The sequence below is a fragment of the Lissotriton helveticus genome, chromosome 6, assembly GCF_964261635.1.
Source record: "Lissotriton helveticus chromosome 6, aLisHel1.1, whole genome shotgun sequence".
In the NCBI taxonomy this organism is placed as follows: Eukaryota; Metazoa; Chordata; class Amphibia; order Caudata; family Salamandridae; genus Lissotriton; species Lissotriton helveticus.
This window is the reverse complement of record NC_136067.1, coordinates 2,059,138,709-2,059,154,612: the sequence shown is the minus strand read 5'-3', so window position 1 is coordinate 2,059,154,612 and position 15,904 is coordinate 2,059,138,709. Positions and strand designations below refer to the sequence as shown.

The 15,904-nt window shown below is 44.4% G+C and overlaps 1 protein-coding gene across 1 annotated transcript in view; it reads right to left on the bottom strand.

Moving 5' to 3' along the window:
- LOC144762985 (extracellular calcium-sensing receptor-like) overlaps positions 1–15,904 on the bottom strand; it is a 283,734-nt gene that overhangs the window by 15,079 nt on the left and 252,751 nt on the right. The gene's annotated exons all lie outside the window — the stretch shown is intronic.

Genomic DNA, 15,904 nt, shown 5'->3' with positions numbered 1-15,904 from the left:
AGAATGTTCCATAACCTGTAAACATGAGATGAGGCAGAGCTGCACATAGAACATTAGAATAACCTAATTCAGCAGTTGCAGTAACACATCCTCTCCCTTAAAATGTAGGAAAGACAGGCGTTTAGAATAAAACAGGGATATGCTTCCTCAATGTCTTCAGATACAAAGGACGATGACTTTTCAGAGAGGACCCTTAGGTTCCTAACTCTAGTAGCAGGAGAAAGATGCATGTCCAGTGATGATGGGCATGAATTGTCTGACCATGCCACAGTGCGCACCTTAAATATCCACCCCAGATTATCGGTGGGACGCAATATTGAGGACAAAATATCAAAAGGAAATATTGACAGGTAAGTAAGTCTAGAGTTTCTATGCCTAGGTCCACCTATATGTAAATATATGTACCTGCAAATATCTTCAAGGTATGTGGGGTGGAGTTAGGAATAGTACATTTATACTTCCCTATAGGCACTTAGCTTGCAACATTTTGTCCCTCAATATTCCGTCCTCGATATTCCTATACCATAATAATCTGGGGGATGCTGGTCAGTGGTACAATCATGGGCAATTACATCAGCCATATGCAACTAGACCTGAATGTTTTCAAGCATCTGAGATGCCACCTCAGCCACACAATGCTAAAATTATTTAATGCAATGACCAGTCTAATGAGGCCTTGCCTATCATCAGTAAGCACAAAACGCTAAAATGCAAAGAATCTAATGAGGCAGCTAGTTTTACCACGTGTTTCAAACACAGTACGGCAAGCGCTGTTCCTTGAGGCACAGTGCACTGAAAGAGGAGCTGCATGGTAGTAGATTGCCAGCTGGGCGCCTGTCAGTAATAAACAATCTGTCAGTTAAGACAATTTTACTAATAGTTAGGCAGGTGAAGTAATGTCCTTATGGTGACAAACTTTTCCAGGCTGCAAAGGTTTGGGACTCTCTCCCCTTCGAGCAAAGATGCCATTCTAGTTAGCTTGACTGAGGAGGAAAGTAAATACCTGGCTTTTTAAACTAATTATCTTGCCTTGCAGTACAAGCAGAAGTTCCAGGTTGAGGGGTAAGGGTGCACTCTACACATATATTAACAATCTATACTAGTCCGAGGCATGAGGTTTAACCCCTTCCATCCTCATGACGAGCTCAGCTCGTCATGCAGTACACTGCTCGTGTGCTCATGACGAGCTCAGCTCGTCATGAACAATGGGATTTAAGGGCCTGCAGCACCAGGGGAGAATTGCTGTAGCATTCAAGGTATTAATGCCCATCCTGTAGGATCTTTGGGTGAATCTGAGGGGGACAACTGAGTCAAAGGCAGCAGACAAATCTTAAAGGATGAGTGTGGGACACCGCGCCCTCACATGCCATCTAACGATGCCATGAGGACAGCCACCAGCCAGGGGCTGCATGACACCCAGCTTGATCTGGGTCAACAATAGATGGACTCTCAAGATGTGGAGAGAGCTCTGAACTCACAGTATTTTCAGAAGTTTTGTAGTGATGGATAATATTGATGTTGGGCGATAGCTGCTTGAACTCTGCTGTACGTTAGTGTGTGGCTTGTCAGGGTGGAATGTGCTATTTTAAACACATCAATAGCTGACTTGTGTTTGAAGTATGCAAGGTGGTCTACTGGATTTGGTCTGTCAGAAGCCTTTGGGCAAGCAACCCCCACCGACTGCATGCTGGGCGTCTGGCCACTAGCAGGCTTCAGTGTCAAGTAAGCTGGGGGCGGTGATGTTTTCATGCAGATCTGGCTGACTGCCTCCATTCTTCTCCCAGTTTGCTGAGGCTCTTGGGCAGCTGTTCAACTGTATGCCTGTGATTCAATCAGGAACCTAGCATGGAATCCCTGTGTTATCCCGGCACTGCATGCCCAGCGGTTAGATAGTGCCTCAGCTCATAGATCTAAGCTCCATGTACTCTGGAAGGAGTAGTCCCAGGCCATGCTGGGCTACTGATGGTATACCGTGGTTCAATCGTTAGGGCCATTGGGTATAAATCCTCCATTTTGTGATTCACTTCTCCACCACTGACTTGAGTCACTCACTGAAGATAGCGCCCCTCAAATTGAAAGGTCACTGAATTAAAATGGAAACTAAAGCAGGACTATCCTCTACCTGCATCTAACTTTGCCACAGTGGCAGCCATGAGGCATTTTCTTTTAGGTTCTCACAACTGATTTGACAGATTTCTCTTTCCTCATGCTTAGTTGGGCTCATGCAATTTAATACTCATTCCTTTAATCCTATTTTTTATTAGCTCAACAGTATTTATTGAGAAAGTTTGCACCTTTGCGTCCTCAGCACTGCCATCATCCTATGGATACTAACATGTTGCAATACTCGAGGGGAGCTCGGTTCCACCCACATTCTGTTAATACAAACCTCATTTAGGTGCAATATTTTTTGTTACAGTATACCTGTTATCGCCACGCAACTTTGAACACTGACCAGTCCCATGTCCACGCTGAGATTCAAAAAGTATTCCCTGAGCTTCTCTCATCCTAGAACTCCAAATATTGGCCAAATGTCGCATCGAGGATCTCCTTTTCACTGTCAACTAGCTTAAGAGCCCCTTAATCTGCTCTCTCTCTTATATGTTTTCACTTTGGCCTATCACAGAATGGATACAAGGCTTGCCAAAGCCAGTCTACTTCTGTGCCAATAATGGCAAAATAACCAATGACCTTATCTTCTACTCCAGAAAACAGGCACGATGGAGGAACGTCTTCTATTCTATGCTTCATATAACGGGTACCAAGAAAACATAGTATGGTCTCAAACTAACAGCTTCGCCCTCCAAATTCTACAATGCAGACGCCACCATTTCCCTTTACAAAAATGGGATTATCCTAATTCCAGCCTTAGATGACAATTAACTAAGATGGATAATATCTTCCCTACCCTCAAGACAGTGGTGAATTCTATGTCTTCTCATCCTCTCTTAAACCATAATCTTCCAAATGTTTTCACTCTCACACCCCTCCTCATACCCAGGGTGACTAAAACTCAACATAATCCTTCTTACTCCCTAAACGATCTCTGGTCCATCCAGTCCCCTGACTTAGTGTCATCAGAACCTACACGGTCCATAATGCCATTGAATCAAGCAGCTATTGGACCTACAGCGTCACACACCTCCCCATTCCCTACATGGATACATTTCATGTCCCTTGCTGGGGAACTCTCTCTCACTTCACCACTTCTTTCCTCTCCTGGTGAACCTCCCTGCTTGATCTACCCTAACACGCCTTCAGCCCAGTCTATGACCAGGCTACTACCATCCCTGGATCCTATCACACCTTACCCACTCTACCTTTCTTCGTTCTCATCCCATATGCCACACACAAGCCCTATTACCTGCCATCCACCACCGGCTCCACTCACCTCATTAATTGGGAATCAAAAAGACCGCACTGCTTCATTCACTCCTTCTGACTTTTTCAATGCCACCTTGGTCCCATCAGCAATCACTCTAGGTCCCAACCCCCTGCCGGAACTACCCACACAACCCTTAACCAACCACAAAAACTCAGACTGGGCCGCTCATCTTGGCGAGATCTCTTCTCACTTGCGCCTTGTCATGGAAGAAATCCAGGAATTGAAGGCCATCACTATCGAACATCTCCCTCTCTACTCAGAACACTTAGCACGCAAGGGACCCGACCCAGCGTTGTTATGGACGCAGTTCCTGCCCCTGTCTCGCATACATTTCACAACACCTTGAAAACTTTATTCCTTCCCGCCCCAGAAGACTGAAGAATGATCTCTCAACCAGTGATAACCGTGATCTACTCTTATCTTATTCCCTCCCATTAGACTCTGACAAGTACCTACCTGGTCAAATCTAAGCCATTCAACAAACCCTGACAGAGAACCTTCCCACAACCCCAGAGTTATAAATAGCAACAACCTCTAGCGCATTCTCATCCTTCAGATTCCTACGCCCCTCTTGACTGACCAACTGAAATGCCTACTGCTCACCTGCAGATCAGCTAGTAAACACGTCACTGAGATCCATGATCTCATCCTTACTAACAAGCTGGATATCATTATCCTCATGGAAACCTGGCTAAATTGCTCTTCCTCCCCTATCTTGGACCTTCTAGTTTCACCTAGTTATGACATAATTCATATGGACAGATCTTTGAAACAGGGTGGAGGAATAGCTTGTACACACTGAAACACACTCTTGGTCTCACAATCAGAAACCCCAATTCAGATCTCTAGCGAATATCTATGCATCACCATTTCTAACAAAACCCACCCTGTCTGCAAACTACATGCATTCTACCACCCCCCTAGAGACACTCTTTCCTTGACTGAGCACTTAATGCAAATCATCTCTTCCAATGATGACCCTCTTGTATCCCAAATCTTCCTGGGAGATTTCAACCTCCAGTGGTCTAACCCAAATGATCATGCAGTGAATTATCTTAAACGTTCCTTTTGGATCCAGAACTGACACAATTCTGTGACAGCCCAACTAACAACAAGGGTAAAACTCTGGACGTCATCATAGCCAAAGGTGACCACATCACACTGGACTCCATTACCCCATGCGATTGGTCCAACCACTACTGCATCCTCTTCTTTATCAACAGGGAGGTGTATATGAAGGGGGACCAGGTCAAGAAAACGAAGCAATGAAAAAAAAATGTAAACACTGAAGAGCTAGCTACCTGTTGTAAAAATGCCCTGACTTCCCAAGAAGACATGAAAGATTTTCATATCTTCACTGATTTCTATAATTCCTCTATCTCTGGTATCATGGATGCTATAACCCCTTTACAACAATAAAATGCCTCCTACAAAATCTCCAAACCTTGGTTGAACACCAACCTAAACGTAGAACGCCGCAAACAGTGGGCTGCGGAAAGATTATGGAGATCCATAAATCCACCAAACATTTAAACCATCTTAGATCTATCAGGACTTCTTACAACAAAAAAATCAAGTCTGCAAAAGCCAACTTCTTCAGATCCTAACTAAATCAAGCCAAAACTGCCCTAAAAACTTTTCGCACTTTGATAAACAACAATCGGTCATGGCACCCAACCGGCATGACCTTGGTGATAGCTCACCTACATGTGACATATTGGCCACCCTCTTTGCTCAGAAAACGAAAAGCATCAATATAGACATCTTCGAATTTCTGGGATCACTGCTCCACTTTCTCACCAGGAGCGACTCGTCCCCCTAGTACTAGCCTCAAGAACAATGCATCTTTCCACACTATTACTCCCCTCAGTAAAAGTGACATCTACAACACTCTTCATGCAATCAATCCATCTAACCACTTCAGCGACCCTCTATCTTCAAAGAAATTAAAGCTACCATCCTCCCCTTATGGTCTAAGATCATTAATGCTTCATGAGTGCAAGGCACGATCCTGACTGTCAAAAAGCAGCGCAGGTATCCCCCATTCTAAAAAAACGAATGCTGGCAGCTCTGATCTGATACCTTCCATCTCATTTCCAACATCCCCACACTGGCGATATGTCTCCAAAAGTGTAAGCAATCCCAATTCTGCTCACACATCGAGAAATTACAACTGTTGGATCATCATCAATCTGGTTTTTGGAGAGGGCACAGCACCGAATCTGCTCTCACTTACATCATGGATGACAGTTTAAAATTTCTAGACCAAAATGAATCTTGCCTCCTGATCCTCCTTGACCTATTATTTTGCCCTCGACACTGTTAACCACTTCAAACTACAATCCACTCTAAAACAGATCCCAAAGAATCAAGATGAACCAATCTCTTTCTCAGCCCCGTATAGTAACTATGGGGGTGCCACAGGGGTCTGCCCTGTCACACATACTCTTAAAGAATGTATGACGTTACAACGCAAACATTTACAATGCATGCCTTTACAACACAGTGTTTACATCGCAACATTCATTACAATGCATGTTTTTACAATGCATGCCATCACAACGCATTTTTAGAAAACCATATTTACAACGCATGTCATTACAACGCATACCATTACAGTGCATTACATTACAACACATATTACGTTTAGGGCAACAGTAGGGTAAGTGTTGGATAGTGTAGAGTTAAAAATTACTATTCCCCATTACTTACCTTATAATGCGTTGTAACGGCATGCCTTGTAGTGGCATGCGTTGTAATGACATGCGTTGTGGTGACATGTGTTTTAATGGCATGCAATGTAAGGGATGTTGCGTTGTAATGACTGCGTTGCAAAGGTTGTTTGTTTCCCACTCTTCAATTTATTCTTGGAACCATAACTCACAAACCCTTTCATTTCAAGACCCCCCTTTATCTGGCTCAAAAAACGAGAATTATCAGGGGGTTGAAGAGTGTCACAAAATGTAAGTTCAGTGCTCCTGAAATCACAGATTTTCCACAAAATGAGAACGAGTACCAGAGCATTCTCAGGCTATGCCCGAAGATTTGCAACTCTCTTCTTCCGAAATCTGTCGAATCTCCTCCACCGCTTCTTTCAAAAAGGAAGTGAAAAAAATTCTAATGCTCAAGTTTCTGTCCTAAAGGCCTTTGCTCCTATGCTTCATTACTGCCATCTATTCGGTTTTCTTGATTGACACAGGTGTCAGTAGTATGCACAATCACAATGCATGGAATGTTATGGAATCTAATGGCAGATTAAAGTGCTGTGCCAAAGCTATGCATGCAATCACACACACACACACATTGCAATGTACTGCCAAATGATATACACTCTGTAATACAAGATTAAGCTGTGGGATTGATGGTCACAATGCCCTCCTTTAAGCAGGACTTAAATATAGAGCCAATTTCATGCATATTCGGAAGCTGGAGTGTACTTCTATTTCGCTAATTGCAAGGATTTAGTAAAAGTGATCGAAGTGGCAATGCTGCTGGGGTGCAGGAAACAAAAGGAAAGGTTGTAGTATGTCAGCCTTTTTTTTAACACAGAAGAACATGTAAATATCAGGAAATGAACTAAACTCACAGTTCAAATTATATCAGCAGTTAGAAAAGCACAAATGAAGCTCTTTTTGTATTTCTGAAGTGTGATGGAAACAAAGATTTTAATAGGAACTTCGCTCCTCTTCACTCACCCTCGCACATACACCCCGCATCCATCACACCTGCAGAGATGGCCGCTCCTTCTCCTACATCACTGCCAAGACCTCGAACGGCCTTCCACTCCAGCTTCGTACGTCCCCTCGCTGGCAGACTTTAGGAAGAGACTCAAGGCCTGGCTCTAGAATGGAGACACAGCACCCAGATACCCCAAGGGACGACAGTGTTACGCATTACAAATGCTGATTGATTGATTGATTGATTGATTGGATCAAAAGAAATCAAGACACTTTACTTGGTGATGCGCGAGTTAAAAAATCAGTGAAACCCGATTTCCACTTATTATCATTTTTGTGCTATATAATTTTATCATTAAAACTGCATGTCTATGTGGCCAGTTCATAGGGAAATATGCCTGTAAATGACAGTGCACTACCACACCAGTGCTCCAAAATGCACCACTAGCTACTTACCACATCCTCACTCTCCTGATGAATGTGTGTGGCTCATTTTATACACTTGCTTTTTTGATGACACATGAATTTTTCATAATTCTTATGAGTTCAGTGACATAACATTAATGGCAGCACCCACACTCTAAAAATTGTTCCAGCACAACTGCAGGTGTCAAACTAATTTATTTATGAGGATTTGTTATAATCACTTCATCTCACCTAGGCAACTTCGTAGCGCTTACACACCATGAATATCATGCCTAGGTTGTTTCCGAATCATGAGAGTTAAAGTCCAGTTGGATGCAGAGGCCTGGTACTTTTGCGATCATTCCCAAGGCAATGCTAGTCAGAATTGAAGAGCAGATCGTTTTTCAGGAGTTTTCTGAACTGAAACAAAGCTCTTCAGAACTAAGGACGAAGGCTTTCTTCAAGTATGGGGCTCTGAATCTCCAAACATTTCCCCCCACACTTTAGTATTTTAAAGGGACGTTGTTGGAACAGATGAGCTGTTGATAAGTGTAGGTTCCTGGCTGGAGTGCAGTTGAGTTCCAGTTGTTAAACTTTTTCCCAGTACATCTTGTACTTAATACACAGTGCTTTGAAGCTGATCTTAAACTTAGCCTAGGACCAGTGGAAAGCGCTCGGAGTTGGTAACTGTAATCCAGTTTCTTTATGTTGAGACATACTTTGGCTGTCTGATCCTGTACATTTTTCAGTCTAGATGATGAGTTTTTATGTGAGTTCAGTGTAGACTACATCATCATAACTCAATCAGGTCAGGATGAGTTCCTGTATCACTTCCATGTAGCGCTCATTCTGGAAGAATGAGGAGATTGTCTGCCGGAAGGAGAGTTTGACATTGGTTTAATAGACCCCTGCTTTCATTAGAGGGGTGAAGATGAGGTTGAAAATGAAAACTATGCCTACGTTTCTAAGCTCCTGTCACGATCTAACATTGTTCCTTGGGAGCAGTACCCTCAAGGGGCCCACCTTCTGGCAGCTCCGACTCTGATTACATAAACACAGAGTATCAGAATGGCCAGATGAGGGGAAGGGTAATTAGGGAGGGTACTGCGGGGAGGGTGACCTGGGAACGGAGAATTCACAACTCTGAGTTTATATATCATGCAGCTAAATCATAGCACAGTCACATTTCAAAGGTACCAAACTTGAACACCTTGAAGAATATATGAGAGTTTACCTGTAAATAAAAACACATGGTCCAAATATGAGAGACTTAGTCTTTCATATATTCCTTGATGATCAGATTAAAGTATCTTTTCAGTCGTGAATGATGAAAAGGCTCAATAGGTTCAGTTTTGCTTTCAACTAAGTCTTGCTTTAAAAAGTCTTTAAACAATGGAAATCTATTATGATGTGGCAAAAAACTGTGTGCAGCAAGTACAGGCGAAGAACAAAGTCAAGACCCCACAAAAGTCATACACCAAATTTTCCAATCGGGTTTCCGATTCCAATGAGCAACGCAGAATCAGCTGTTCCTTACTGGATTCCCCTCGGATGTGTATAACAAGAACCAATGTCTCCTATCTGCTTCCTAGGAGCGCGGTGATAGACTGTCTCCAATTCCGAACAGTGAGCCGGAATGCCACAGAAGACTCGTGACCTCCTGTTACTGCGGTAACAAGAATAATCTGGAGATAGGGCGTGGCCATTTGTATTGGTTTGCGGTGGCCAATGTCTTTTGCAAAATAAGGGCTGACACCTAAACAAAGACAAGGTTAGTAACAAAAGTAAGTGTTAATCATGCATTCAAACACACTTTTAGTTAAGGAGTTTGTGATAGTGTTTAAACTATGCAATGCCATATGAATATATATCTTGCTGGAAGAGGCAAAACAAGTCTCCTGCTTTCTTACAAGACTTTTCTCTGCTACAGTAAGCTGTTGTTATTAAAGTGCCAAAACAACATGTGTCCCTTACTTACTGTAATATAAGGTGGGGCTTTTAGTGTGTCCAAGTAACATAACACAGCAAGACTTTGCTATTAAAGCATCATAACAACATGAGTTCCTTACTTGCAGATTTGATCTTGTCATTCATACTGGAGTACATGTCCAATGCTTTCTGTTACCACCCTTGCTCTACTGCCATCGGGAAGTGTCCCCATCACTTATTCTATTGGCATTGGGAAATCATAGATCATGCTACTCCTGGCAAAAGGGTGGATTGGAGCCAAGGTTGAAAGGCCAGTTGAAAGGTGGAGTCTCTAAGCTCACTCTTCTATGATTAGCACTTCCATATTTGATCTGTAAACACATAGGTAACTTTCCTTCATTCAGTGACAGACAGTGTCTATGCACTTCCTAATGATTGTGTTGTCCTCAGCATTGTTCTGTAAACAGCTGGAAGTCTGGATATCACTGAGTACCATCCTTAATTTGACCTGCTGTGACTAAGACTTACATCAAGGGAAGCTGGGAGATATTGACGAGTAGGGGGACCACAGAAGATCCACGTTGGACTCTGCTGAAGGATAAGGGGGTAAACCTATATGTATTTGTTGAATCTGGCTGTTATGAAACGGGGTAATCCAATCAAAGTCTTTGCAAGAGACTCCCACGCACACCTTAAGCCTGCACTGTAGTAAGATGTGATCAACCGGGTCATAAATAGCTGAGAGGTGGAAGGTGGTCAGAGCTGCTTGCTGTCCACCATCAAAGGAGAGTAGAAGTTCTTCTGTCATTTTTGCAAACACTAACTCTCTAAAAGGTCTGAACCCCGATTGACGATCATTACATATGAGGTTCCACATACTGCAATTGAGTGGTGACTTCTTTTTCCATGATTTAGTTTACTCATGGAATGTGTGACATAGAGAGGTAGTAGGCGGCTAGCACATATGGGTCCGTTGTGAGCTTCTTAAGAAAGTAAAATGATCAGTGAATGTTTCAAAGAGTTGGGAACTGTACCACTTGGAACTGTAACACTAGCTGTGAGTAATGGAAGAGCTTCCTTCATGAACGTAACTGGGTAAAATCCACTGGGAGGACAGAGAGGCTTTCATTTCCTTGGCCAGCCATGTGACTCCCTCTTCTGACTCAACTTTAAAGCCTGCATAAGCAACTGGAGTCAGGGGTGAAATGTGGATATTAGGAGATCGGGCAGAGCTATAAATGATGGATTCTTAGATATGAGTGATCCTGTCCTCAAAGAGCTGCCTTTAATCTACATAGTGCTACTGGGAGGTTCTGTGTGAGGTTTAGTACTCTGCAGCTTCAGACATTTCTTCATTACTTTATTAGTCAAACTAATGTCCATATAGACATCAAATTTAAAAGAAGATGACATCAATACAGCACCTTCTTGGAGTCGCGAAAGCACTCCGTTCAGGATGGCCGCTTCCTACTGGGCGGCGACGATATATGCCCATTATCAGTGATTTTATGATAATTTAAGGCTGGCATTTTTTATTTTAAACGGACTACAAGGTTCTGAGAGGGAGTTTTCTCTGTTGATTATCTTTTGGGGCATCTTCTTCAAGATTGGCTGCAGTTACAGGAGGTGAGCTGCTCTCTGGTGTTCTGGGAGCTTGTGTTGCTGGAATTCCTGTCAGAAGGGTGAAGTGAAGCTCAGGAAAGGGAGCGGCTGAGGCCTGGGCCACTCCCACCGTCGGTTATAGCTGCTGCATTGTGCCTATTTAGGCAGTATTTCGCTCCTGTATTCACATTACTCATATAATATTGTTCTAGCTTGCTCCATCATGGTTGCTCATATTTATTTTCTTTTAAATATGGATGGCAAGCAGTCCTATAATATGTCTACCAACTGAAAACAAAACATTTCTCCACCACCAGTTAAGTCTAAATTAGTAGATATTAATGAGCCTTCATTGTCTACTTTGCTGGAGACAATATTGCGGCTGAGATTAAAAATGTACGTAAAGATATGACTGGTATTTCCATGAAGGTCTCTGACAATTCTATTACAATTCAAGACAATAAAGCAAAAATTGACCATCTTCTATCTATTGCAGCCAAAATTGCACCAATGAATACATTTCTGCTGCATTTGGAAAATCGTAATAGATAATATAACCTCCGAATTTGTGGAAGATAATTACTGCAGAGTTTATTTAGAAAACCTACTTCCTGGTCTTTTACGTATTAGGATTCCTGAAAAATTTGAAATAAAGAAGGCGCACAGAATCCCTTCTCATCGCAACCCAAGACAAGATAAGCCCCATCAAATGATCTTCAAAGTTTTACGTCATCACCATTTAATTTTGATACGAAAGGCAGCCAGAAATAGTCCTTAATTAATGGTCTATGGGAATACAATTTTTATTTATCAAGACTTTGCTAAAGATACGGTCAACATTCATAAGGAATTTGCGGCTCTACGTCCCAGGTTGAGAAATGGTGATTATAAATATGATTTCTTTGATTCGTCTACTTTGTAAATTTGGAAAGATGGGTCTTCTAAGTTTTTTCAACATCCTGAGGATCTTCGGCACTTTTTTGAATTTGCAGTCACAGTAATCTATGTAAACAAATGAGACTACTACCTGACCTTATTGTTGCTTAAAATTAGGGGTTTTCTCAGTTTAATAGTAGTAAAGTTAGGACTCCTAACTTAACTAATACTAAACTGAGAAAAATCCTAATTTTAAGGCTTTCAGTATTCACAGAAGGCATTTAGGAGTCCTAAAGTTAGGAATCCTAACTTTACTACTACTAAATTGAGAAAAATCCTAATTTTAAGACTTGTATTCACAGAAGGCATTTAGGAATCCTAAAGTCTTTTTTCATTCTATCTTTCTTATCGATATATGTTTCTACCTTTTTTCCAAATATCGAGTGTTAATGGTAATATAATTGTTTCATTTAATGTTAAGTGTTTACTGCACCCTGTTTAACGTGCTAAGGTTTTAGATTATTTAGCTAAGCATGAAGCAGATATTTGTTTAATTCAAGAGACCATTGTAGATGATAAAGCTTTATCCTATATGAATCAAAAATGAGTAGGGGCTCTTATTTCATCTCCGGCTCTCAATAGGAAAAATAGGGTAGCAACACTCCTGAGGCGGAAGCCGGGAGACGTTAGTTTTTAAAAAAAATTAAAACTGTCACGAAATAATCTGTTTTTATCTTGCACTGCACTCACCTAGTGCTTACTTCACTCTCTCTTGGCACTGAATCGCCGCGCAGCCGATTAAACGCTGACACGGCTCAGTGACACTCGACGCCATTAGCCTTCCTCAGCCCGCAGGCCACGCCCACGGCCCAGAGGCCACGCCCCCCTCACCCGGACTATAAAAAGCGCGCTGAACACTAGCTCGCAACCAGAGGCACAACACTCCTGAGGCGGAAGCCAGGAGACGTTCGTTTTAAAAGAAATTAAAACTATCACGAAATAATCTGTTTTTGTCTTGCACTGCACTCACCTAGTGCTTACTTCACTCTCTCTTGGCACTGAATCGCCGCGCAGCCGATGAAACGCTGACACGGCTCAGTGACACTCGACGCCATTAGCCTTCCTCAGCCCGCAGGTGACCGCCCACGGCCCAGAGGCCACGCCCCCCTCACCCGGACTATAAAAAGCACGCTCAACACTAGCTCGCAACCAGAGGCACAACACTCCTAAGGCGGAAGCCGGGAGACGTTCGTTTTAAAAAAAATTAAAACTGTCACGAAATAATCTGTTTTTATCTTGCACTGCACTCACCTAGTGCTTACTTCACTCTCTCTTGGCACTGAATCGCCGCGCAGCCGATTAAACGCTGACACGGCTCAGTGACACTCGACGCCATTAGCCTTCCTCAGCCCGCAGGCCACGCCCACGGCCCAGAGGCCACGCCCCCCTCACCCGGACTATAAAAAGCACGCTGAACACTAGCTCGCAACCAGAGGCACAACACTCCTGAGGCGGAAGCCGGGAGACGTTCGTTTTTAAAAAATTAAAACTGTCACGAAATAATCTGTTTTTATCTTGCACTGCACTCACCTAGTGCTTACTTCACTCTCTCTTGGCACTGAATCGCCGCGCAGCCGATTAAACGCTGACACGGCTCAGTGGCACTCGACGCCATTAGCCTTCCTCAGCCCGCAGGCCACGCCCACGGCCCAGAGGCCACGCCCCCTCCTATATATAAATGTGCCTTCCCCGGACACGCGCTGCGGGCGCGCCGAAGGCGCGCCAAAGGGAAGCCCGTCTGCGCCAGACCGGGCCCAGGGGTCAGCCAAGCCGGCCATTCTATTTCTTACTCGGCCGACTCTGAGGGATCTACAACTCCCTACCCTTACACCCTCCCCTTCCACCATCAGACGCATCTCCATGACCGGTATCACTCCATCTGACCGGCGCCCCAACAGTCTGGTCATGCCCCCTACCCAATCTATCAAGAGCAATACTTCCTTCAGGGTCGTTTATCTGAACACCCGCTCCCTGGTAAAACACCACGCGGACATCTTCATCCTTTTAACTAACGAGCATCCAGACGTCCTCCTGCTCACTGAAACGTGGTTGACTGCGGACTCGCTCCCTGACATTCTGGCGGCCCTCCCCCCAGACTATTACATCCTTCGTGCCGATCGACCAGGAAATCGTCCTGGGGGCGGGGTAGCGGCCATAATCTCTAAACATCTCAACTCCATCTCTATCCCGTCCATCTCCCTCTCGGGAGTAGACAATCTTATCTTCAGCCTAAAAACAGATAGCGGGGCCTTAACATTCCTCCTCCTCTATCGCCCCCCCCAATCGATGCCTTCCTTTGCGGCCACCCTGACTGACCAGCTGATCAACCTTCTCACCTCCCACCCCAGATTCGCCCTTGTCGGCGACCTTAACTATTGGTTTAATGACACCAGTGCTGGGCCCCACGCCTTGGAGCTTTTCGAGACCCTCACCAGCCTCAATCTGTCTCAACAGATCACCTCGCCTACCCACATTAAGGGCCACATTCTGGACCACATTTGGACCCAAAACTTAACTCTATCTCCCCCATCCGTCTCACCATGTACCTGGTCAGACCGCCACATTATAGATACCACCCTCACGATCAGTGGCCGAACTTCCACCCCACGGATGGCCGGTGGCCTATCCCGCAAATGGAACTCCTTCGACTCCGAAGGATTCCTTGCGACTCTCTCAGACACCCGGCCTGTCCTCTATCCGCGAACCAATGTTGATAGACAAGATAGCGACATACGCTTCTGGGTGCAATCAGCCAGCGAACAATTTGCCCCTTTAACCAAATTCCCCCCGACCAGATACCACAACTCTCATAGATGGTTCTCGGACGACCTTAAAAAACTTAAACTTAAGGTACGTCAGCTAGAAAGGGCATGGAGACGTGACTACTCTGAATCAGCCAGATCGCAATACACCTCAGCCCGCAGGGACTACAAAATCGCAATCGCCGCAGCTAAATCCACCCATTTCTCTGACCGAATCTCCTCTTTGGACAATAAATCAAAAGAAATTTTCAAAATCATGAATGAACTTACATCTGATGACAGAACCCTCCCAGGCCAAACCCCCACCCAAGTAACCTGCGATGCTCTCAACCTTTTTTTTGTTGAAAAAATCAATAAAATCAAGGCATCTATCTCCTCCGGCCCCCAGACTACCACTCCGGACACCTCCCTCAACAACCCTTCCGTCTTCTCTGAATTTCCCCTTATCAACTCTGCCTCCCTAGCACAGCTCTCGTCCCGGATTAAATCAGGCTCCCCGAACGATAGCTGTCCACCCTCAGTCTTACAAAGCATTTGTCATTCCCTACCAGAATGCATCTTACCGCTTCTGAACGGCTCGCTCAGCACAGGTATTGTTCCAAAATCCTTCAAAGAGGCCATTCTAGTCCCGCTACTCAAGAAACCTGGCGCGGACCCAGCTGAACTGGCCAACTACCGCCCCATATCGCTTCTGCCCTACTTCTCCAAACTACTTGAAGCACACGCCACCAGATGCCTCTCCAATTTTATCGAGACCTCTTGCTTCTTGGAGCCTAATCAGGCCGGCTTCAGGCCATCCTTTTCTACTGAGGCCGTCATCTTAGTGGTTCTGGATACGCTAAGGAGAAATGCCGACTCAGGGTCCCCCCAGGCCCTCATTCTCCTGGACCTATCAGCCGCATTCGACACGGTGGACCATAACATCTTGCTTCACCGTGTCGAACAGGCTGGCATCCAGGACTCTGCCCTCAGCTGGATTCGATCTTTCTTGTCTGGAAGAACTCAAGCCGTCCGGCTGTGCCCCTACACAGCACCCAAGTCCCCCATATCATGCGGAGTTCCCCAGGGCTCCTCCCTGTCACCTTTACTGTTCAACCTGTACCTTCAGCCCCTACTCCACTCACTCCGTAACTGGGACATTATAGTCTACAACTATGCTGATGATCTGCAGATCATCTTTCCACTCAATTCCCCCAATGCGGTAGACA